Here is a 22,978-nt window from a genome sequence, read left to right on the forward strand (position 1 = left end):
ATGCCATGCTATGCTAGTAGACGTGGATTGGGTGAGTGTATCCATGACAGATGTGAGTATGTTAAATTAATGTTTTATCTAAGGTGGCAACTTAAATACACATCTGGATGGACTGAGGCACCTGGGTATTCCAGCGATTGCCTGTTTTTCTTTTGGACCGCCACCCAGGCTCAAAGGGATCATGAGATTATTTCATACTAGAAACTTCCGTGTGCAGCCACAAGCTACTATGGGCTCTAGCATAGTTGACTAAGTTGTGCGAACTCTTACAGTGGTAGACTAGCAGATGTAGGGGAAAGTAGGTGTAACGGTCTACCCGTTCGTAAGGTGTGAGCGCTTCTGAAAGACTATGTCTCGGTCATCCGTTTCTCAAACATCATGTAGTGCGAGAAATCAAACGGAGGAGATCGAGTCTTGTGGGGAAAGTGTGCAAACCTCTGCAGAGTGTATAAACTAATCATGGTTAGCCGTGTCCCCGGTTATGGACATCTTGAGTATCTAGTACTTGAATTATCATGTGAATCTCATCATGTTACTCTAATTAATTTGTTGGGTTTTTAATGTTGATGTTTAATTGGGATTGAGAGCGTGTCTACACTCTCAATGTTTAACAACCACCATGATAGTTAAATAAAACTTATTCCTTTGCAGTAGGGAAAAATTGGCTTTACGCAAAATTGTAACCATAGAGCTTTCCACCAGCCAAATATGCATATAGAATAGCCTTATTCTTTCATTGCTCTCTATGTGTTACATTGCCAACATATTCCATGTGCTGACCCGTTTCGGGCTGCAACGTTAATGTTGCAGACTTTTCAGACAACAAGTAAGGTGCTTTTAGGTCATGGTTCTATACTCAATGATGCCGTTGGAGTTGATGGACTCACTTATCTTCCAAGCCTTCCGCTGTTATCGTATTTAGATGGCCTTAAGCCATATTTATTGTAATAAGTTCTTTTTTGGGACACTTGATGTATTAAGTGTGTGATTGCTACTCTGTTATAAATCCTTCAAGTATTGTGTGGTGTCAGCATTACTGATCCAGGGATGACACCGGAGCATAGAGATTGGACCGTTTGAGGTCTGGTCGCTACAAGATGGTATCAGAGCACACGCTGACTGTAGGACACGACCACTAAGCTAAAGCCCTAGATCACTACTCACTCTTCTCATTCTGACTCCTCATCTTTTCTACTCTTTTAGGATGGCGGATGCAAGGAACAAGTTCACGCAACCGGATGAAGATACACCCTTTGGATGTCACTTGAAGGAAGTCACTAGATATCTGAACATAGGAGTACCAAGCTTCACCGGGACTTATAACGCCACATTACCTGAAGAAGAGCACTGGATGATTCAAGTTCAAGTTCTAGGAAGGACGTTCATGCCAGTCACTAAGCCCATAGAGTTTTCTTTTGATGCACCAACCTGGAGTCTAGGAAAGAGCATGGCAGCTCACATCGCCATGGGATGCATTGGAGAAGTTTACCGCAATGATCTCAAGGATATAATCTGCCAGATTTGTGGGCGCCGAGATGAGCACTGGGAGATGATCAGCACCAGGAAGGATAGATCAATTGCAGCTTTTATCCAGGAGTTAAACCAGCACATTCGACGTCAGGAGAACCAGATGTGCGCCGACATGATAGATCTGAAGAAGGCGAGGACAAGAATCAAGGAACTGGAGGAAGAACTCAAGGCTACACGTGAAGATTATGAAGAGGAAATTGAAGTATTAGTGGAGAAGAATGACGATCTAATCAAGAAGATTGGAATATTTATGGGAGGCCCTACACTAGTAGAAGAAGAAGAAGAACCCAAGGAGATTCGCCCGGAAGACTACATCATCATCGACGACACCGACTCGGATCCAGATGATAGCGATGATGACTATGTTGATGAAGCTGGAGCAGATATCATGGAGTCCGCAACCGAAGAATATTTCTAGTAGACCACCCCAGCAGTAGTAGTATTCCACCATGTAAATATAGTAGTCTGAGCACTTTTGCGATAGTTAGATCGATTGTATGCCCTTGTTTGATTGAATGAAGTGAATTGTTTGCTTTTGCCTCATGTGCATATGGGTAGTGTTTTCTCTCTAGACCCCTCTCTATTCTTAAATCTCATCTTTTCTAAACCCTCAGATGCCTCCGAGACGTGACCCCGGATTTACCTTCCCACCGGAGCTCACCCAGTTGATCTAGCAGCAGAACACATTGATGCAGTTGCTAGTCCAGAATCAGAATCAGGGGAACAACAACAACAACCCACCATCACCACCACCACTTGTTGATCACTTAGCCCGTTTTCTTAGGTTGAATCCACCGGTGTTAACTAGTAGCACCGAGCCGATAGTAGCAGATGATTGGCTCCGCAAGACAGCAAGGGAGTTAACCACGGCAGGATGCACAGATGTGGAAAAGGTGAAGTTTGCCACACATCAGCTTGACGGACCCGCAGCATCATGGTGGGAGAATTTCACAGCCACTTTCCCTATCGACACTGTCACATGGGACCAGTTCCAGCACGCTTTCCATACTGCCCATGTTTCAGCAGGAGCTATGGCCATGAAGAAGCGAGAGTTTCGCAACTTGCGCCAAGGAGGACGGACAGTTTGCCAGTATGTGGAGGACTTTAGTAAGCTAGCACGTTATGCCCTAGATGACGTTGCTATGGATGCAGCTAAGCAGGAGAAGTTTCTGGAAGGACTGAATGATGAGTTGAGCATGCAGTTGATGGTAGCAACCTTCAACAACTACCAGGAGTTGGTAGATCGTGCTCTCATGATTGAAGGGAAGTAGCAGCAGATTGAGAATCGCAAGAGGAAGTATGGACAAGGGAAGTACAATTCTGGAGCTCAGCAGAAGCCACGTTTTACCCCTAGACCGGGAGGACATTTTTAGCATACCCATGGAGGAGGTAGCTCGCACAATCATAATGGCACCAAGAATGGTAATGGTAATGGAGGAAGCAACGGCCAGAACCGCACCAACCCATCAACCCCAGCCAAGAGAGACCTGAGCCAAGTCACTTGCTTTAAGTGCCAGAAGACCAGACATTATGCCAATGAATCTCCTGAATCCCAGAATGGAAATGGCAATGGAAGCTCTGGGAAGAAGCCGAACCCTTTCAACAGGGGACAGGTGAACCACGTTAACGTGGAGGAGGTTGAAGAGCAGCCGGATGCAGTAATCGGTAAGTTTTGGGTTAAGTCATTTACTGCACTCGTTCTTTTCGATACTGGTGCATCGCATTCATACATATCAAGGGGATTTGTGGATAAGTATAACCTGCCCACCAAAGTTCTTAGAACACCTATGCTAGTAAGCTCACCAGGAGCGGAATATATGGCTAGTAAGGGATGTTTTCAAGTGCCATTGAGTATATATAGGCATGTGTTTCCCTCGGATTTGATCATTTTGGAATCACAAGGTTTGGATGTAATTCTGGGTATGGATTGGCTGTCGATGTATGGAGGAAACATCGATTGCGCCAGTAAGTCAATTTTGCTTACCACCCCAGAAGGAAGAAGGATCAAGTATGTATCCCGGCATGTGCCCAAAAGGACTCAAGTAAATTCGTTAACATGAGTTTTGCAGGAGGAAGTACCAGTAGTGAAGGATTTCCCTGATGTATTTCCAGAGGAGTTGCCAGACATGCCACCAGATAGAGATATTGAGTTTTTGATTGAGCTTTTGCCAGGCACAGGGCCAATATCTAAGAGACCATATAGGATGCCCGCAAAGGATTTGGAAGATATTAAGAAGCAGATTAAGGAGTTACTGGATAAAGGATATATCCGCCCAAGTTCTTCGCCTTGGGGATCGCCGGTACTTCTAGTGGAGAAGAAGGATGGATCGTTAATGATGGTTGTTGATTATCGAGGATTGAATGAAGTAACCATCAAGAACAAGTACCCACTACCGATGACCAATGATCTGTTTGATTGATTGCAAGGAGCTAAGGTATTTTCCAAGATCGATCTACGATCAGGATACCATCAGTTGAAGATTCAAGAACAGGATATACCTAAGACAGCTTTTACCACCAGGTATGGACTGTACGAGTATACGGTTATGTCATTTGGTCTAACTAACGCACCTGCATATTTTATGAACATGATGAACAAGGTGTTTATGGAGTTTTTGGATAAGTTAGTCGTAGAGTTCATTGATGATATTCTGGTTTACTCGAAGAATGAAGAGGAGCATAAGGAGCATTTGCGTTTCGTACTTGGTAAGCTCAGAGAACATTAGTTATATGCCAAGTTTAGCAAATGTGAGTTTTGGTTGAAGGAAGTTGGATTTCTCGGACACGTTATATCCGGAGAAGGTATAGCAGTAGATCCCACCAAGGTTGACACTGTGACAAATTGGGAAGCACCAACAACAGTTGGAGAGATCCGGAGTTTTCTTGGACTCGTAGGATACTACCGGAGATTCATTGAAAATTTCTCGAAGATTGCAAAGCCTATGACGGAGTTGTTGAAGAAGGATACCAAGTTCATATGGACTGAAGAGTGTGAGGCCAGTTTCCAGGAGTTGAAGAAACATTTGGTTACATCACCAGTGTTGATTTTGCCAGATCAGACCAAGGATTATGAGGTGTATTGTGACACTTCATGTCAAGGACTTGGAGCAGTGCTTATGCAGGAAGGAAGAGTTGTTTCCTATGCCTCACAACAGCTTAAGCCTCATGAGTTGAATTATGCTACACATGATTTGGAGTTAGCAGCCGTAGTGCATGCATTGAAAACCTAGAGACACTTTCTCATTAGAAACCATTGTGAAGTGTACACGGATCATAAGAGTTTGAAGTATATTTTCATGCAGAAGGAGTTGAATCTCAGGCAAAGGAGATGGTTGGAGCTCATCAAGGATTATGATATAAGATTGCATTATCACCCTAGAAAGGCTAACATAGTAGCTAACGCGTTGAGCCATAAAGTCCATGTCAACACCTTAATGACGGGAGATTTACCAAGGGAGTTAGCCGAAAATCTTCGTGAGCTATGTTTGGAGATAGTCCCGAGAGGCTATGTAGCAGCATTGGAGATTCAGTCTACTCTGATGGATAAGATCAGAGAAGCTCAAAGGACTGACAAGGAGATTGCTTCTATTAAGGAGAAAATGAGCAAAGGAAAAGCTAAAGGATTTCGTGAGGATGAGCACGATACCTTATGGTTTGAAGACCGTGTTTCTGGGCCTAATGATTCAGAGATCAGGAAGTTAATTCTGCAAGAGGCCCATGATTCACCATATTCGATTCACCCAGGAAATACCAAGATGTATTTGGATTTGAAGGATACTTTCTGGTGGACCGGAATGAAGAAGGATATTGCGGAGTATGTAGCAGTTTGTGATGTATGTCAGAGAGTAAAGGCAGAGCATCAGAAGCCAGCAGGATTGTTACAACCATTGCCAATACCCGAATGGAAGTGGGATAAGTTAGGCATGGATTTTATCACAGGATTTCCCAGAACATGTTCAGGCTATGACTCGATTTGGGTTGCAGTCGATCGTTTGACAAAGGTAGCCCATTTCATTCCGGTAAAGACTACCTATACTAGTGCCAAGTTGGCAAAGATATACATGACCAGGATCGTATGTCTGCATGGAGTTCCAAGGAGCGTTGTATCAGATAGAGGAACCCAGTTTACCTCAAAGTTCTGGAATCAGTTGCATGAAACTTTGGGTACCAGGCTAGAGTTCAGTACAACTTTCCATCCACAGACAGATGGACAGACCGAGAGAGTCAATCAGATTTTGGAGGATATGTTGAGAGCTTGTGCGCTAGATTACGGATCTAGTTGGGATGAGAATTTTCCATATGCAGAGTTCTCTTATAACAACATTTATCAATCCAGTTTGAAGATGGCCCCTTTCGAAGCTTTGTACGGAAGAAGGTGCAGAACACCATTGTCATGGGATGAAGTTGGAGACCGACAGTGGACCAGATCTGATTAAGGAGTCTGAACAGAAAGTGAAATTGATTCGCGATAGGCTCAAGGTAGCCCAATCCAGGCAGAAGAGCTATGCAGATTCAAAACCCAAGGAGACAGTTTACAAAGTCAGAGACCGAGTTTATCTTCGAGTATCTCCACTTTGAGGAGTTAAGCCTTTTGGAGTTAAGGGAAAGTTAGCACCACGTTTTGTAGGACCATACAAAGTTTTGGAACGCATGGGAGAAGTAGCCTACAAGTTGGAATTACCCGAAGGATTGTCAGGAGTTCACGATGTATTCCACGTTTCCCAGTTGAAGAAGTGCCACGCAGAGATGGCTGATATACCGCTGAGAGATACAGTGCCGCTGGAAGCGATTCAGTTGGACGGTGATTTGACCTATGAGGAGAAACCAGTCAAGATTCTTGAGTATGCCAGCCGAATCACCCGCAGCTAGGTTATCAAGTTCTGCAAAGTTCAGTGGAGCCACCACACCGAGGATGAAGCCACCTGGGAACGAGAGGAAGATCTGTTGAAGGACCACCCTCACCTATTTTCTAGCCAACCCGAATCTCGAGGGCGAGATTCATCTTAAAGGGGGTAGGTTTGTAACATCCCAAATTTTTAATTTGGAATGTTATACACTAGATCATCATTGCATATCAAATTTTATTGCATATTGGTTGATCCTAGAAATTTCATGCAACTCAAGGACCCTCGGAGAGAGTTGGGGATTTTGTTATTTTCATATTTGAGTGTTCTCAAATTTTGAAAATAGGATCATTTGATTTTGTTTATTTTATCTTCAATTATTTCTATTATAAAAATATGAGAGAGGGAATAAAATGACTTTCCCAAAATAAAGAAATATTGAGGATTTAATAGTAAAATCAAATAAGATTTTATTTTGGTTTTATTTGCCATTTTATTTGAATTTAGGAAAAATGCGCGGTTTTGAAAATTGCATTTAGGCCCCAAATAAATGTTCATCCTGTGCGGCTTGATTTTAGAAGCCGGGGAAAATTTATTTCGGGATTTTTGGAGTCCGTTTAGTATTCCTTTTTTTTCTGAGCGTAATGTTTTTTAAAACAAATTCGAACTGGCCTAACCGGGCTGTGTCCGACGAGGACACCTGACCCGGCCGGCCTTTATAGCCGCGAGGGCCTGAGCGGAGCCACAGCCCCAGCCGAAACCCTAGCCGCCTCGATCCGCGTACCGCCGCCTCCCGCCACCGCCACCATCGCCGCCGTCGTTCGCTGGAGCCGCGCCGCCACGCCGTCTTTCGCCGGAGCCGCCCGAGGTAGCCACCGTTGCCTCGGTTTTCGTGAAGAAAACCGATTGGTTTTTTTACGAAAACGTAGATCCGTTTTTTTATTTTCTCCGGTTCGGTTTATTTTTTCAGTTTAGTTTATTTAGCGAGTGTTCGCTCGTTCGTTCGTTTTAACGAACGCGTTCATCGTTTAGAACCAGATAACGAACATTCGTTCGTTAATCTGTTCGTTGTTTTTCTTTTTCTCGGGTTAAATCCGCGATTTTCTGATCGTGATTTCTGATCCGATTTTCGTTTTAGTTTAACTTTTCGCTCGTTTATCGGAATCAGGCAATTCAAGCGCCTGGAGTTTCGTCTCGCAACCCTCTTTCCGTTTAAATAAGTCAAACAAGTTTTTGCCTCTGTAAAATTTGACCTAGATCTAGATTAGTAAACGAAGCTTGTTTCTTTTGCCGTTTGTCTTTCGTTGCTTCGTTCAATTTGGTTCTTTTTGCCAACCGGAGTTCTTAAGTTGAACTTTCTGCTTATATCTCTTATTTGAGTTTTACCTATGCATTAGTTGAGTACTTATTGTATGCTTGTTTGTTTGCGATAGAGTATCTGGAGTGCGCCGCTTGCTACTTCGAATCGCTAGGTTTTGCGGATCATCAGCAAGGCATGTAACACTTTGATCATACTTCCTTTACCCAGTTTTATTGCATTAGATCAACCCTCACACATTGCATGATTAGGATCTAATTAAATTGTGGGTTTGGGAAGTAGTTGAGGTAGTACCTATTACCTGTTCATTATCAAACCTTTGGGAGTTACTTCTACGTTTGTTTATTATGCCATGCTATGCTAGTAGACGTGGATTGGGTGAGTGTATCCATGACAGATGTGAGTATGTTAAATTAATGGTTTATCTAAGGTGGCAACTTAAATACACATCTGGATGGACTGAGGCACCTGGGTATTCCAGCGATTGCCTGTTTTTCTTTTGGACCGCACCCAGGCTCAAAGGGATCATGAGATTATTTCATACTAGAAACTTCCGTGTGCAGCCACAAGCTACTATGGGATCTAGCATAGTTGACTAAGTTGTGCTAACTCTTACAGTGGTAGACTAGCAGATGTAGGGGAAAGTAGGTGTAACGGTCTACCCGTTCGTAAGGTGTGAGCGCTTCTGAAAGACTACGTCTTGGTCATCCGTTTCTCAAACATCATGTAGTGCGAGAAATCAAACGGAGGAGATCGAGTCTTGTGGGGAAAGTGCGCAAACCTCTGCAGAGTGTATAAACTAATCATGGTTAGCCGTGTCCCCAGTTATGGACATCTTGAGTATCTAGTACTTGGATTATCATGTGAATCTCATCATGTTACTCTAATTAATTTGTTGGGTTTTTAATGTTGATGTTTAATTGGGATTGAGAGCATGTCTACACTCTCAATGTTTAACAACCACCATGATAGTTAAATAAAACTTATTCCTTTGCAGTAGGGAAAAATTGGCTTTACGCAAAATTGTAACCATAGAGCTTTCCACCAGCCAAATATGCATATAGAATAGCCTTATTCTTTCATTGCTCTCTATGTGTTACATTGCCAGCATATTCCATGTGCTGACCCGTTTCGGGCTGCAACGTTAATGTTGCAGACTTTTGAGACGATGAGTAAGGTGCTTTTAGGTCGTGGTTCTATACACAGTGATGCCGTTGGAGTTGATGGACTCACTTATCTTCCAAGCCTTCTGCTGTTATCGTATTTAGATGGCCTTAAGCCATATTTATTGTAATAAGTTCTCTTTTGGGACACTCGATGTATTAAGTGTGTGATTGCTTGTGGGGACCCCGACTCATAAGTCGTGATCACCCAATGCACGTGTACAATGATCCCAGAGATCAATGCTCACTGAACACACAGAAGCTGAATAACAAGAGTCTTACATCCATACATATCGTATTACACAAGTAGGACCATTATGGTCAAGTCTTGATTATACCATTGCAGCGGAAATCTCCGTCGATAACTTGGACCCATGCCATCTGCCTTAACCCTACATGCATTCTGACTGGGAAGCGTCCTAGCTCGCATGTTCGTCACCGAGGTACTCTTCTTCATGTTATGTTCTTTCATGCCTGGCCAATAAAATAACCAGTGGCAAGCCAATGAGTACTTAGAATGTACTCGCAAGCAACCCATGTTTTGGTTCAAGATACAACAATGCATGATATAGGTAAATTTTTTTGCGGAAAGCTAGTTCTTGAGTGTAATGACATGTTCAACAACTCGTAAGACATGCATCAGGAGAATTCAAGTAACCAAGAGGATAGGTTACAGATATCAACACAAAGGGAGTGGGCTCCAACCCAACTCATCCATGTCAAGTCCTTTGACTTGACCCAAGTAGTTCTTCCCACACACACTGGTTTGTAAACAAGTGGACGTAGCCCAAGAGCGGTTACCCAACTGTCCTTGACCGTGGACACGGCTATTCGAATAGTTTTACACTCTGCAGAGGTTGCACACTTTACCCACAAGATCCGGGGAACTTCCGTGTCATCCACGACCCGCGGTAACTCAAGTACCCGGGGTAAGCACCCGATCACTATCTTTCCCTAGACGACACTAACATAGAGTCCACTTGATTGGCAGTAACCCCCGTGCCCAACATTTCACATCTTAAAATTGTGGAGCCTCGCTCCCATTTTCATCACATACCACAAGCACAGGGTACCAACGGTGTGTCCGGTGCCCTGTGAAGACAGTCATGGCCGCCCTACCTGGCACGACCCCATCCTGAGAGAGAGCACAAACTCTCCCCCGTCACTAGTAATGCAGGCTCCAAGCTAGAATCGACCTAGGTAATCAATAATGCCCTTTCCCATACAAGGGTAGAGTGGTTGCGCATGTAAGGTTGGAATAACGGTCGCAACTTAAACCAATCCGTTTTGAAAACAACACACACACTTGCCTCGGTACATCACTTCGTCATCAAGTGGATACCCAACTCATCATCTCCCTCGGGCATAAGTGGCACCCGACGGGGTTTTCAAAAAGTCCTTTGAAAATACTTTGTTTCCATCACCATGCATATTCCCATCCCTTTTGCGTAGCACTACTTAGCATCCTACCTACTCCCACCGGCATAACCCTCATAAGGAGGTAGGGTCATGCACAATGCAAGTATCAACGAGGAAGTAACAGAGGCAACCCATCAAAGTGGTTACCATCTCATCATGATTCCGATGCAACACTAATAAAGTGCTATATGACATGCATAAAAAGGGTTTCATAAATATGGTCAAAGGGCTGCTTGCCTGTTTTAACAAAGTCTTCGAGGTCTTCAAATATCTCTGGTCCAACTCCAAGCATTTCGTCTACTTTGTCAACTATCGTCGAAAGCAACCATAATAAGCAACACAACAAGGCAGGAAATGAAAGTGCTCTAAAAATATTAATTTGACTTTTCTAAGACATCTCTGGTTATATAAAAATTAACCAGAGTGGATTCATTGGAATTGGGTCAGTGGATATTTCTAAACATTTGGATATGATGGAATCATGGGGTTTATGGATTTGCAAGAGGTGTACAGAAATATTATTTTGAAAAATGAGCAAGGATACCCATTTAACAAGGCATGATTTTAGAAGCATCTAGGAGTTGGTTTCACTGGTTTTGGAGTTCAAATGATTTCTCTATGAATTTGCAAAGTTGGCTATATATGAAGAAATAGACCATTATTTGAGGTGATACAGAAAGTATTAGTAAAAATGTTCAAAAACTAAGTTTTGAACTTATAGACATCTAGGATTTTGAATCATGGAATTTGGATAAAAAATGGGCTCTCTGTGATTTTCTAAAGTTTATCACAGAAATGGAAAAATAGGATTTTGAGAAATATTTCTGAGGAGAAAGTTTTTGGAAAAATGTGCAAATAGCACCATGTGATAGATCATGATTTGTGGATCCCCTAGAAATTTGAATAATCAAATTTGGATATCATTTGAATTATTTGTTGATTTTACAAGTTTACAGAAAAATAAAAAGAAAAGGGGAAGGGTTTTACCCTTATCCTACGCACTGGGCGAGGGATAGGCAGCGGGCCGGCCCAGCGGCTCAGCTGCGCGGGTGGCAGGGGCAACGTCGAAGGCGCCCCGGGCGGAGTACGCCTTCGCCGCGCGTGAAGCGGGTTTGCTCCCGACCCGTCTCCACTTAAACGGGCGGGGCCCACCCACCGGGTTGCTGACGAGCGGGGCCCGGTGCTCAGGACGTCTCCTACCTCCCGCTCGAACAGAGCAGAGGCAGGAGAGGCGAGGCCGAGCGGGTGCTGGTGTTCTCCCCAGTGTCACCGGCCATCCCCGGCGATGCCCATCACACCGGCGGGTTCAGGAGGCCGAGACGCATCCGCCGAGGTGCGCCATGTCCGCGGGGGTGGTCGGATGCGAGCGCACCATCGGCCGTGGCGGGCGAAGCTGGCGGTGGTGATGGAACTCCATGGAACAGCCACGGGGAGGAGAGGGAGAAGCACGGGAGGGGCTCGCGGTGATGGTGGTGGTGCTCTAGTGCGGTCCAGAGGGAAGGAGGAGGAGAGGTTGGCACAAATTTAGGCGGAGTCCGGCGGCTCGGCTTCAGCCATGGGGAGCGATGGAGGGCTCGGGGAGAGGTTTGGCTTCGTCCCGTGGGTCTCTGGGAGGGAGAGAGGGCGAGTGGTGAGGAGAGGAGGGCTCGGGGAGGCCCTTAAATAGGCGGGCGACGGTCCACTAAGGACTCGTGCGCCGGCGAGCTCGTTGCCGTCACCATGGGTCACAGGAGCTCGTCGCGGTGTGTCTGGGGCGTTCCTGGATTCGGTCCAGAGCTAGGGGAGAGAAGAGAGAGTGCAGGGGGGGCAGGGGCACCGCGCGTGTGAGCTTGCTCACTGGTGCACTTAGGCGGCTGGCGCGCGTGAGGGGCAGGAGGAGGGAGAAGGAGGAGGGGGCCGACTGGCTGTCGTGTTGAGGACGCCGAGGAGCATCGTCGGGCGCGCTGGGGAGGCCCGAGGTGGCCGAAGGTGCTTGGCAGGGGGCGACTACAGTGCGGGAGCGCACTGTAGCGCGCTCCAGAGCGCCCAAATGGCATGCCATGGCATTTTATATGCCTTGTGGGCGCGGCCACTAATGTCTGGTAGCTCTAGGAGGGAGTAAAGAAAGGGGACGAAGCATTGGATGCCATGGAGGGCCACTGGAATGAGGAGGGAGGTGAGAAAGGAGAAGAATGCTGCTGTCCAGAAGGGTAAATGGGGGTGTTTCACCCCTCAATCATTGAGCTGAGGCCAGGGAAGAGTTACTGGAGATAGGAGAAGACTAGGAGGAGATGTGGTAAAAATTTGAGCTCAAGGAGAATAGTGTAAGTGGTCAAAATGGTGATTTTTGAAAAGTGACAGAAGGTGTTTGATGCAAATTTGGGCAAGCAAATTAACTCCACTTGACATGAGAATTAACAGGATCAAGTGTCACACATAATTGTGGTTGACCACCAAGTTTGAGTCCATTTTGAGAAAGTTGCCAATGCAACTTTTGTAAACCCTAGAAATCAGCAGAAATGGCTTTACCAAGATTTAGTCATGCAAATCTATTATCCTTGATGCACCACTTGGTGTAGTGTCATCATTTGAGGATTTGAACATGTCCACAAAAATTCAGATCAAAAGGACACACTTGGCAATGTAGAGTTGTTCAAATTTGGTTCTGGACAGAAAGGGTTTTGGGGTACTTTGATCAAGATAACATTTTCTCCAACTTGTGCCATTTGGTCTAGATGCATTATTACACCATTTGAGCATGTGCACCAAGTTTGAGAGCATTTGGACATGTTTGACAGTGCAAAAATGTTCAAACTTGAAAAAGGACAGAAGTGGTTTTGAGAGGGTTTCATGGGGTTATACTATTCTCCATGACATGGTACTTGGCAAGATCATCAAAAATGTCATATATGACATGTTAGAATTTTCTTGGATTTTTATGAAAATATTTCCTGTAGAAATATTTCAAATCCTTGAAATGAGCAGAAATGGTTTTGGGAGGTTTTGTCCAATATTTTGATCATGACCATGTGTTGAAACTCATATATATGGAAAATATATGTCCATTGAGTCTCCCTAATTTTTCTCAATTTTTTTAAAGCTTTAAAATAATTTTAACCTATTAAAGACCATTTCTAGCCTTAAGAAAAAGCCTTTAAATCAAATAGGAAAATAACTTTTAAAATTATATTTTTGTGGTTTCTGGGTATCCTATATCTAATAGGAGTCAAACATATTTTTGGAAAGATTTTTACTGCCCTGAATTAAGTACTTGCAGTACAAATCTTAATTCAGGGGTTTTTGGAAAACTAATTTTTGAAAATACTTTTTGGCCAAATTATTTTTGTAAGAAAATACTATATTGCTCTATACACATGGCATGATCATTGGTTCAAGAGTTTGGAGCAAGGAGATGAAGTATAGGAGTTGGAGGATTTATTTGATTTTTAGAGCACTTGCAAACAACAGACAAAATCCAAACAAGGCAAGGTCCAAAACACTCAAAAGTTTTTGTCAAACCACATTTTTATCATGATTTATTAGCTTAAGTGTTGTGGCATGAAAATCAGGGTGTGACATTGCTACTCTGTTATAAATCCTTCAAGTACTGTGTGGTGTCAGCATTACTGATCCAGGGATGACACCGGAGCACAGAGATTGGACCGTTTGAGGTCTCGTCGCTACATGTGATCTCAATACCTTGAATTGAACTATAATTGTTGACTTGCCGGTGTCGACCTGCTGGTGTCGGCTCGTCACTGGTGTCTTGAGTAGTAACCATCGATGATAGTGAATCGGAGTGATTGGATCACAGAGTCGAGGAAGCGAACAACGCAAAAGGTCAGGCGGCGGCTGTGTGCACATACATGAGAATAGGAAGACCAGATCACACGAAGCTATGAACATGCTTATCACGGTGGCAGTTCACTTGTGGGCTTTTGGGCTTTGTGTCGAGCGTTGCATTTTTAGTTGATGGGGTCAGCCCCTTCTTATTTATTGGGGTCACAGCATGGTACGTACCTGTGTACTATACGCGGCCAGAAAAAATCGTTGGGTTCATCTGAACCCAACACTAGTACGCTAGATACGCCCCTGGTTGATGTGAGACTATCTTCTCCATTTTGTCTTCTCCACAACCACCCCTCTATTCCACCTATAGTGTTATATCCATGGCTCACGCTCATGTATTGCGCAAAGATTGAAAAAGTTTGAGAACATCAAAAGTATGAAACAATTGCTTGGCTTTTCATCGGGGTTGTGCATGATTAAATATTTTGTGTGATGAAGATAGAGCATAGCCAGACTATATGATTTTGTAGGGATAACCTTCTTTGGGCATGTTATTTTAAGAAGACATGATTGCTTTGTTAGTATGCTTGAAGTATTATTGTTTTTATGTCAATATTAAACTTTTGTCTTGAATCTTTCGGATCTGAACATTCATGCCACAATAAAGAAAATTACATTGATAATTATGTTAGGTAACATTTCACATAAAAAATTCTGTTTTTATCATTTACCTACTCGAGGACGAGCAGGAACTAAGCTTGGGGATGCTTGATACATCTCCAACATATCTATAATTTTTTATTGTTCCATGCTATTATATTATCTGTTTTGGATGTTTAATGGGCTTTAATATGGTCTTTTATATTATTTTTGGGACTAACCTATTAACTGGAGGCCCAGTGCGAGTTTCTGTTTTTTGCCTATATTAGAGTTTTGCAGAAAAGGAATACCAAATGGAGTACAAACGGAATGAAACCTTCGCGATGATCTTTCTTGGACCGAAAGCAATCCAGAAGACTTGGAGGCGAAGTATGGAACTTCACGAGGAAGCCATGAGCCAGGGGGGCGCACCCAGGGGGTAGGCTGTGACGCCCGGATAATTAAGCTACAGTAATGTAACGCCCGGGTAATTAAGCTACAGTGAACCTCTGCTAATGATGCCACGTCACCTCGATTACTGTTCCTAGTCTCGTGCTAGTTCGAAACTGATTCAAATTCAAATTCAAATCAAGCAAAGAATAAAAACTTTTCAAAATTTAAGACAAAATGTTCGGGGTGTGCAAATAAATTCCTAGGAATTTATGGTGTGGGATCCATGCCTTTGTAAAAGACCTAAATACTTAAAATGAATTAAAACAGAAAAGAAAAAAAAAACTAAACTAAAAAAAAAGGAGAAAGCCCCCCCCCCTGCTGGACCGCGGCCCAGCTGGCCATCGGGCCAACCAGGCCGGCCCAGGTCGGCCCCCACGTCCTCTCCCTTATCCACTCCTCCCCCCCACTCCACACCGACAGCCCCCACTCCCCCCCCCCCCCGAAATATCCCCCTCTCCCCCGATCTGGATCGGGAGGAGACCACCGCCGTTCCCCCCCTCCCGAACCACCCAACGCCGGCGCTCCGCCAGCCCCCACCCGCATCGCCGCCGTCGCCTCGCCCCGTCACCAACCCCGAGGTCGCCGGATCGATCCGCGCCGCCCCTCGCCGATTGGGCGCCGCCGCCCGAAGCCCGCGCAACCACCACCGACGCGTCGTCATCACCGGCGCCAGGCGCCGCCTCGCGTGCGCTGCCCCGCCGCCGAGCTCCGTCGCTGGATCCGCACCAGCTCGCCGCCCGTCCCCATCCTCCTCCTCGCCGGACTACCTCAAGCCTCGCTGCCCGATCCCCTGCTCTGAACGTGAGCACCTCCTCTTCAACCTCTCTCTTTCCCGTCGCCGGATCAGCCACGCTCGCGCTCTCCCACTCGCGCGCGGCCCTCCCCCTCGCCTTGCGGTCCCCGCACCACCGCGCCCGCTCGTCGCCGGCCCCGCAGTTGACCCGTCGTGCCATGCTGCCTCCGCCCGAGTGCTGCTCCCCCTGCTGCGGCCCCGTGCGCCTCCGCCGCGCCGGAGCCCCGACCGTGGCGCTGGCCACGCGCGTGCCATGACCTCGCCGGCTCTGCCTTCGCTCCCCTGGTAGCCCCGCCACCACCGGAGCCCCGCACCTCCGGTCACTTCTGCTGCTGCAACCCCCCCCCCCCCCCCCCGCATCGCTCCATCAGGCCGTCATCGCCTGCTACTGCTGCTGCTGTTGCAGTAGCTGCTGCCATTGCCTGGCGCCGCGTGCCCGCACGAGTCCAGCCGGTCCACTGTTGGATTAGTGGGGATAACCCCCGGATTAGATTAAGTGCTAATGCCCCTTGTGGGTATGACTAGTGGGGCCCGCCCCCTGTTAGAAAAAAAAAAGAATTTCAAAATAACTAAATATATTTAATAATTAATTAATTAATTTAATAGTTAATTAACTTAATTAATATTGCTTAGTTAACTAATTAACTACCTCACTAGTTCAATGAGTCAATGACAAGGAGGCCCCACCCTCCTGTTGACCAGTCAAAGTTTGACTGGTCAACTGGGTCCACTGGCCCACATGTCAGCCTTTGTGTACATTTTGTGTACACAGGACTGGGTACCCATAGCATTTTGTCTATTAATTTTGAAATACAAATAATTTGGGAAATTGATTAAATCTTTAAAAATTAATATAAAATAATCCGTAGCTCGGATGAAAAAGTTTTATACATGAAAGTTGCTCAGAACGACGAGACGAATCCGGATACGCAGCCCGTTTATCCACCACACGTCCCTAGCATAGTGAACCTGCAACATTTCACCTCCGGTTCATCTGTCCGAAAACGCGAAACACCGGGGATACTTTCCCGGATGTTATTCCCCTTCACCGGTATCACCTAATACCGCGTTAGGGCACCTCTAACGTCGTTACTTGTCATGTCATGCATCACTATGCATATGCTTGCTTATATATTTATTGTTTCTCCCCCCCTCTTCTCTCGATAGACACCGAGACCGACGCCGCTACTACCCAGTACGACTACGGAGTTGACGATCCCTCTCTCTTGCCAGAGCAACCAGGCAAGCCCCCCCTTTGATCACCAGATATCGCCTACTCTTCTCTATACTGCTTGCATTAGAGTAGTGTAGCATGTTACTGCTTCCCGTTAATCCTATACTGATGCATAGCCTGTCCTTGCTACTACTGTTGTTACCTTACCTGCAATCCTAATGCTTAGTATAGGATGCTAGTTTTTCATCAGTGGCCCTACATCCTTGTCCGTCTGCCATGCTATACTATCGGGCCGTGATCACTCGGGAGTTGATCACGGGTATATTACTATACTTTATACATGATACATGTGGTGACTAAAGACGGGTCGGCTTGAGGAGCACCCGCGAGTGGATCTTTGAGGCGGAGCGACAGGGCAGGTTCCGACCACCTAGGAGAGAGGTGGGCCTGGCCCTGGTCGACGTTCGCGAATACTTAACACGCTTAACGAGATCTGGATATTTAATCCGAGTCTGGCCATTTGGTCTATACGCACTAACCATCTACGCGGGAGTAGTTATGGGTATCCCGGCGTCGTGGTATCAGCCGAAGCCTTCGTGACGTCAGCGACTGAGTGGCGCGCGCCGGATTGGAACGTAAGCCTGCTCTTGTATTAAGGGGGCTAGTTCTGCTTCCGGCCGCGTACGCAACGTGCAGGTGTGCTAAGGGCGATGGGCCCAGACCCCTGTGCGCTTAGGTTTAGACCGGCGTGCTGACCTCTCTGTTGGTCTAGGTGGGGCTGCGACGTGTTGATCTTCCGAGGCCGGGCATAACCCAGGAAAGTGTGTCCGGCCAAATGGGATCGAGCGTGTTGGGGTATGTGGTGCACCCCTGCAGGGAAGTTAATCTATTCGAATAGCCGTGATCTTCGGTAACAGGACGATTTGGAGTTGTACCTTGACCTTATGACAACTAGAACCGGATACTTAATAAAACACACCCTTCCAAGTGCCAGATACAACCGGTGATTGCTCTCTCACAGGGCAATGAGGGGAGGATCATCGGTTAGGATTATGCTATGCGATGCTACTTGGAGGACTTCAGTCTACTCTCTTCTACATGTTGTAAGACGGAGGCTGCCAGAAGCGTAGTCTTCGACAGGATTAGTTACCCCCCCCCCCTTATTCCGGCTTTCTGCAGTTCAGTCCACATATGAAACCCTTATTCCATTTGATACCAATGCATACATATGTAGTATAGTTCCTTGCTTGCGAGTACTTTGGATGAGTACTCACGGTTGCCTTCTCCCTCTTTTCCCCCTATCCCTTCTACCTGGTTGTCGCAACCAGATGTTGGAGCCCAGGAGCCAGAAGCCACCTTCAACGACGACTCCTACTGCACCGGAGGTGCCTACTACTACGTGATGCCCGCTGACGACGACCAGGAGTAGTTAGGAGGATCCCAGGCAGGAGGCCTGCGCCTCTTTCGATCTGTATCCCAGTTTGTGCTAGCCTTCTTAAGGCAAACTTGTTTAACTTATGTCTGTACTCAGATATTGTTGCTTCCGCTGACTCGTCTATGATCGAGCTCTTGTATTCGAGCCTTCGAGGCCCCTGGCTTGTAATATGATGCTTGTATGACTTATTTTATTTGTAGAGTTGTGTTGTGATATCTTCCCGTGAGTCCCTGATCTTGATCGTACACGTTTGTGTGTATGATTAGTGTACGATTGAATCGGGGGCGTCACAAGTAATCTCTGCTAATGATGCCATGTCACCTCGATTACTATTGCTAATATCGCGTTAGTTCAGAACCGATCCAAATTCAGATTTGGATTAAGTCTAACGGTAAATGTTTTCAAACATTAAAATTAAAATGTTTGGCATGTGGCAAATAATCCATACTAATTATTGGTGGAGAAACCACACTTCTGTCGAATATTCAGTTGCACTATAATAAGTAAATCGGTGGCAAAACTAATATTTAAATGCTCTTAAAAATAATGATAAACAAATACAAACTACTGTATTAAATGTGTCAAAATGTTTGTGGCAGTGGCATAATTACCTCTACTAAATTAGGTACGATTTTTGTATTTTACTAAAACTAAAATAAATAGAAACTAAGTTAAAAAGGACAAACTAGAAAAACACACACACACAAAAAGAAACACCCCCCGATTGGGCCTTGGCCCAGTTGGCCGAGCGGCCGAGCGGCTTGCCGGCCCACCCCCGCACGCTCCTAGCCTACTTGGCCTCCCTTCCCCCACCAGAAACCCTAGCCCGTCGCACCCCCCCACTACGCTCTTCCCCCGATCCGATCTAGATCGGGGTTGACCCCAACTGCCCCGACCGATACCCCACTCCCTCTCGTTCTCCAGCACCAGGCCCCTGCGCCCCATCCCCTGCCGCGCCGGAGCCCCACCACCGTCGCCGTCCCCGCGCCCGCGCCCGGGGATCCGCCGCCTATCGTCGTCCTCGTGCCACTATTACGCAGAAGCTCCTGCCATGGCCGCACCCGCCTGGTCCTCCACGTCCGTGCCGCGCCAAGCCGCCTCCTCGCCGGAGAGGACAGACCCCGAAGGCCTCGTCGCGGATCCGGCCTCCCTCGCCATGCTCCCCTCGCCGGAGTCCCCTCATCGACCGGCGCCCCCTGCTCCGACACCGTCGGACGCCGCCGCTAACCTCGTCGTCGATCCGCTCGACCCCAACCTCCACCGGCTCCATCGAACACCCTGCTGCTTCCGTTGTGAGCCTCCGGCCCTCCACAGCCTTTTTCCCCTCCTCCCCGTGCCCTCCAGCGCCGTTTGCCGCTAGCTCCGCCGTAGTCGCCGCCCCCGGCTGTTTCAGCCGCTCCTAGCTACAGACGAAGGCAGCTCGACGCGGCGCCTCCCGCTTATCCGTTTGGCACCCGGGCTGCCCCTTTTGGTCGCCGGAGCACCCAGCTCCGCGCGCGCCGCCGTCCTTTGAACTCACCCACGGGCACACACGCACGTTCTAATAGTGGGTTAACCCACTGACGTGTGGGCCCGCCCGGTTTAACCAATCCCCTAACCACGTAATTAGATAGAACCTAATAAAACTGTTAGTTGAATAACTGGAAATGACATGTGGACCCTTTTCTTTTAAAAGCCTGTTTAAAATTATCTAGGTCAATGACATGTGGCCCCCCACCTAATCTGTTAAAATTAATTAAACAATTAATTTACACTGTCTCTATGACAGCTAGGTCCCACCAGCCAGTTTGACCAGCCAACGGTCCATATGTTGACCGCAGCTGGACTGCTGACTCAGCCCCTGGACCCCACTATCAGCATCTGCTGACTGGGCAGTTGACTCAGTCAACTAGCCCCACCTATTAGCCTCACTAGCACCTCTTTGGGTACACTTTTGTGTACCCATAGCATTTATTATTTAAATGAATTTCGAATTAAATTAGGAAATCTAGAAAATGATTAAATCTTTATAAATTAATATAAAATAATCCGTAACTCAGATGAAAATACTTTGTACATGAAAGTTGCTCAGAACGACGAGGCGAATCCGCATACGCAATCCGTTTGTCAGCCACGCGTCCCTAGCATATCAAACCTGCAACTTTTCCCCTCCGGCCTGTCTATTAGAAAACGCGAAACACCGGGAATACTTTCCCGGACATTTGCCCCCCTTCACCAGTATCACTTACTACCGCGTTAGGTCACCTCTAGCATCACGCATTGCCATGTTATACTTTGATTGCTCTGTTATTTATTGTGTTCCCCCTCCGTTACTTCTTTCCGGTATACCCCGAGACTGCCGAGGACCCCCAGTTCGACTACGGTGTTGACGACCCCTCTCTCTTGCTAGAGCAACCAGGCAAGCCCCCCCCCCTTTTGATCACCAGATATCGCCTACTCTTCTCTATACTGCTTGCATTAGAATAGTGCAGCATGTTACTGCTTTCCGTTATTCCTATCCTGATGCATAGCCTGTCCTTGCTGCTACTGTTGTTACCATTACCTGCTATCCTACTGCTTAGTATAGGATGCTAGTGTTACATCAGTGGCCCTACACTCTTGTCCGTCTGCCATGCTATACTACTGGGTCGTGATCACTTCGGGAGGTGATCACGGGCACATGCTATATACTTTACACAGTTACATTACCTGTGATACTGTTCGGAGATGGGGGCTGAAGGGGCAGGTGGCTCCATCCCGGTAGAGGTGGGCCTGGGTTCCCGACGGCCCCCGACGGTTACTTTGAGGCGGAGCGACAGGGCAGGTTGAGACCACCTAGGAGAGAGGTGGGCCTGGCCCTGGTCGGCGTTCGCAGATACTTAACACGTTTAACGAGATCTTGGTATTTGATCTGAGTCTGGCTACCGGCCTATACGCACTAACCATCTACGCGGGGACGGTTATGGGCACTCGACGTCGTGGTATCAGCCGAAGCACTTCGTGACGCCAACGACTGAGCGGCGCGCGCCGGGTTGGACCGCGTAACGTGACTTCCTTTGTAATGGAGGTTGCTAGGTCTGCTCTCCGGCCACGTACGCAACGTGCAGGTGTGCTATGGGCGATGGGCCCAGACCCCTGTGCGCTTAGGTTTAGACCGGCGTGCTGGCCTCTCTGTTGTGCCTAGGTAGGGCTGCGACGTGTTGATCTTCCGCGGCCGGGCATGACCCAGGAAAGTGTGTCCAGCCAAATGGGATCGAGCGTGTTGGGTTATGTGGTGCACCCCTGCAGGGAAGTTAATCTATTCGAATAGCCTTGATCTTCGGTAACAGGACGACTTGGAGTTGTACCTTGACCTTATGACAACTAGAACCGGATACTTAATAAAACACACCCTTCCAAGTGCCAGATACAACCGGTGATCGCTCTCTCACAGGGCGATGAGGGGAGGATTATCGGTTAGGATTATGCTACGTGATGATACTTGGAGGACTTCAGTCTACTCTCTTCTACATGCTGCAAGACGGAGGCTGCCAGAAGCGTAGTCTTTGAAAGGACTAGCTAACCCCCCTTATTCCGGCTTTCTGCAGTTCAGTCCACATATGATACCCTTATTCCATTTGATACCAATGCATAGATATGTAGTATAGCTCCTTGCTTGCGAGTACTTTGGATGAGTACTCACGGTTGCTTTCTCCCTCTTTTCCCCTATCCCTTCTACCTGGTTGTCGCAACCAGATGTTGGAGCCCAGGATCCATACGCCACCATCGACGACGACTCCTACTACACCGGAGGTGCCTACTACTACGTGCTGCCCGCTGACGACGACCAGGAGTAGTTTAGGAGGATCCCAGGCAGGAGGCCTGCGCCTCTTTCGATCTGTATCCCAGTTTGTGCTAGCCTTCTTAAGGCAAACTTGTTTAACTTATGTCTGTACTCAGATATTGTTGCTTCCGCTGACTCGTCTATGATCGAGCTCTTGTATTCGAGCCCTCGAGGCCCCTGGCTTGTAATATGATGCTTGTATGACTTATTTTATTTGTAGAGTTGTGTTGTGATATCTTCCCGTGAGACCCTGATCTTGATCGTACATGTTTGCGTGTATGATTAGTGTACGATTAAATCGGGGGCGTCACATAGGCGCGCCCCCACCCTCGTGGGCCCCTCGTATCTCCACCGACGTACTTATTTTGCATATATATATATACTCTTATACCCTAGAAACCTCAGGGAGAGCCACAAAACCACTTTCCACCGCCGCAACCTTCTGTACCCCTGAGATCCCATCTTGGGGCCTTTTTCGACGATCTGCCGGTGGGGGAATCAATCACGGAGGGCTTCTACATCAACACCATTTCCTCTCCGATGAAGCGTGAGTAGTTTACCACAGACCTTCCGGTCCATAGTTATTAGCTACATGACTTCTTCTCTCTCTTTGATTCTCACTACAAAGTTCTCCTCGATG

The sequence above is a fragment of the Triticum urartu genome, chromosome 3A (genome assembly GCF_056163025.1).
Source record: "Triticum urartu cultivar PI428250 chromosome 3A, HENAU_Tu73, whole genome shotgun sequence".
Taxonomy (NCBI): Eukaryota; Viridiplantae; Streptophyta; class Magnoliopsida; order Poales; family Poaceae; genus Triticum; species Triticum urartu.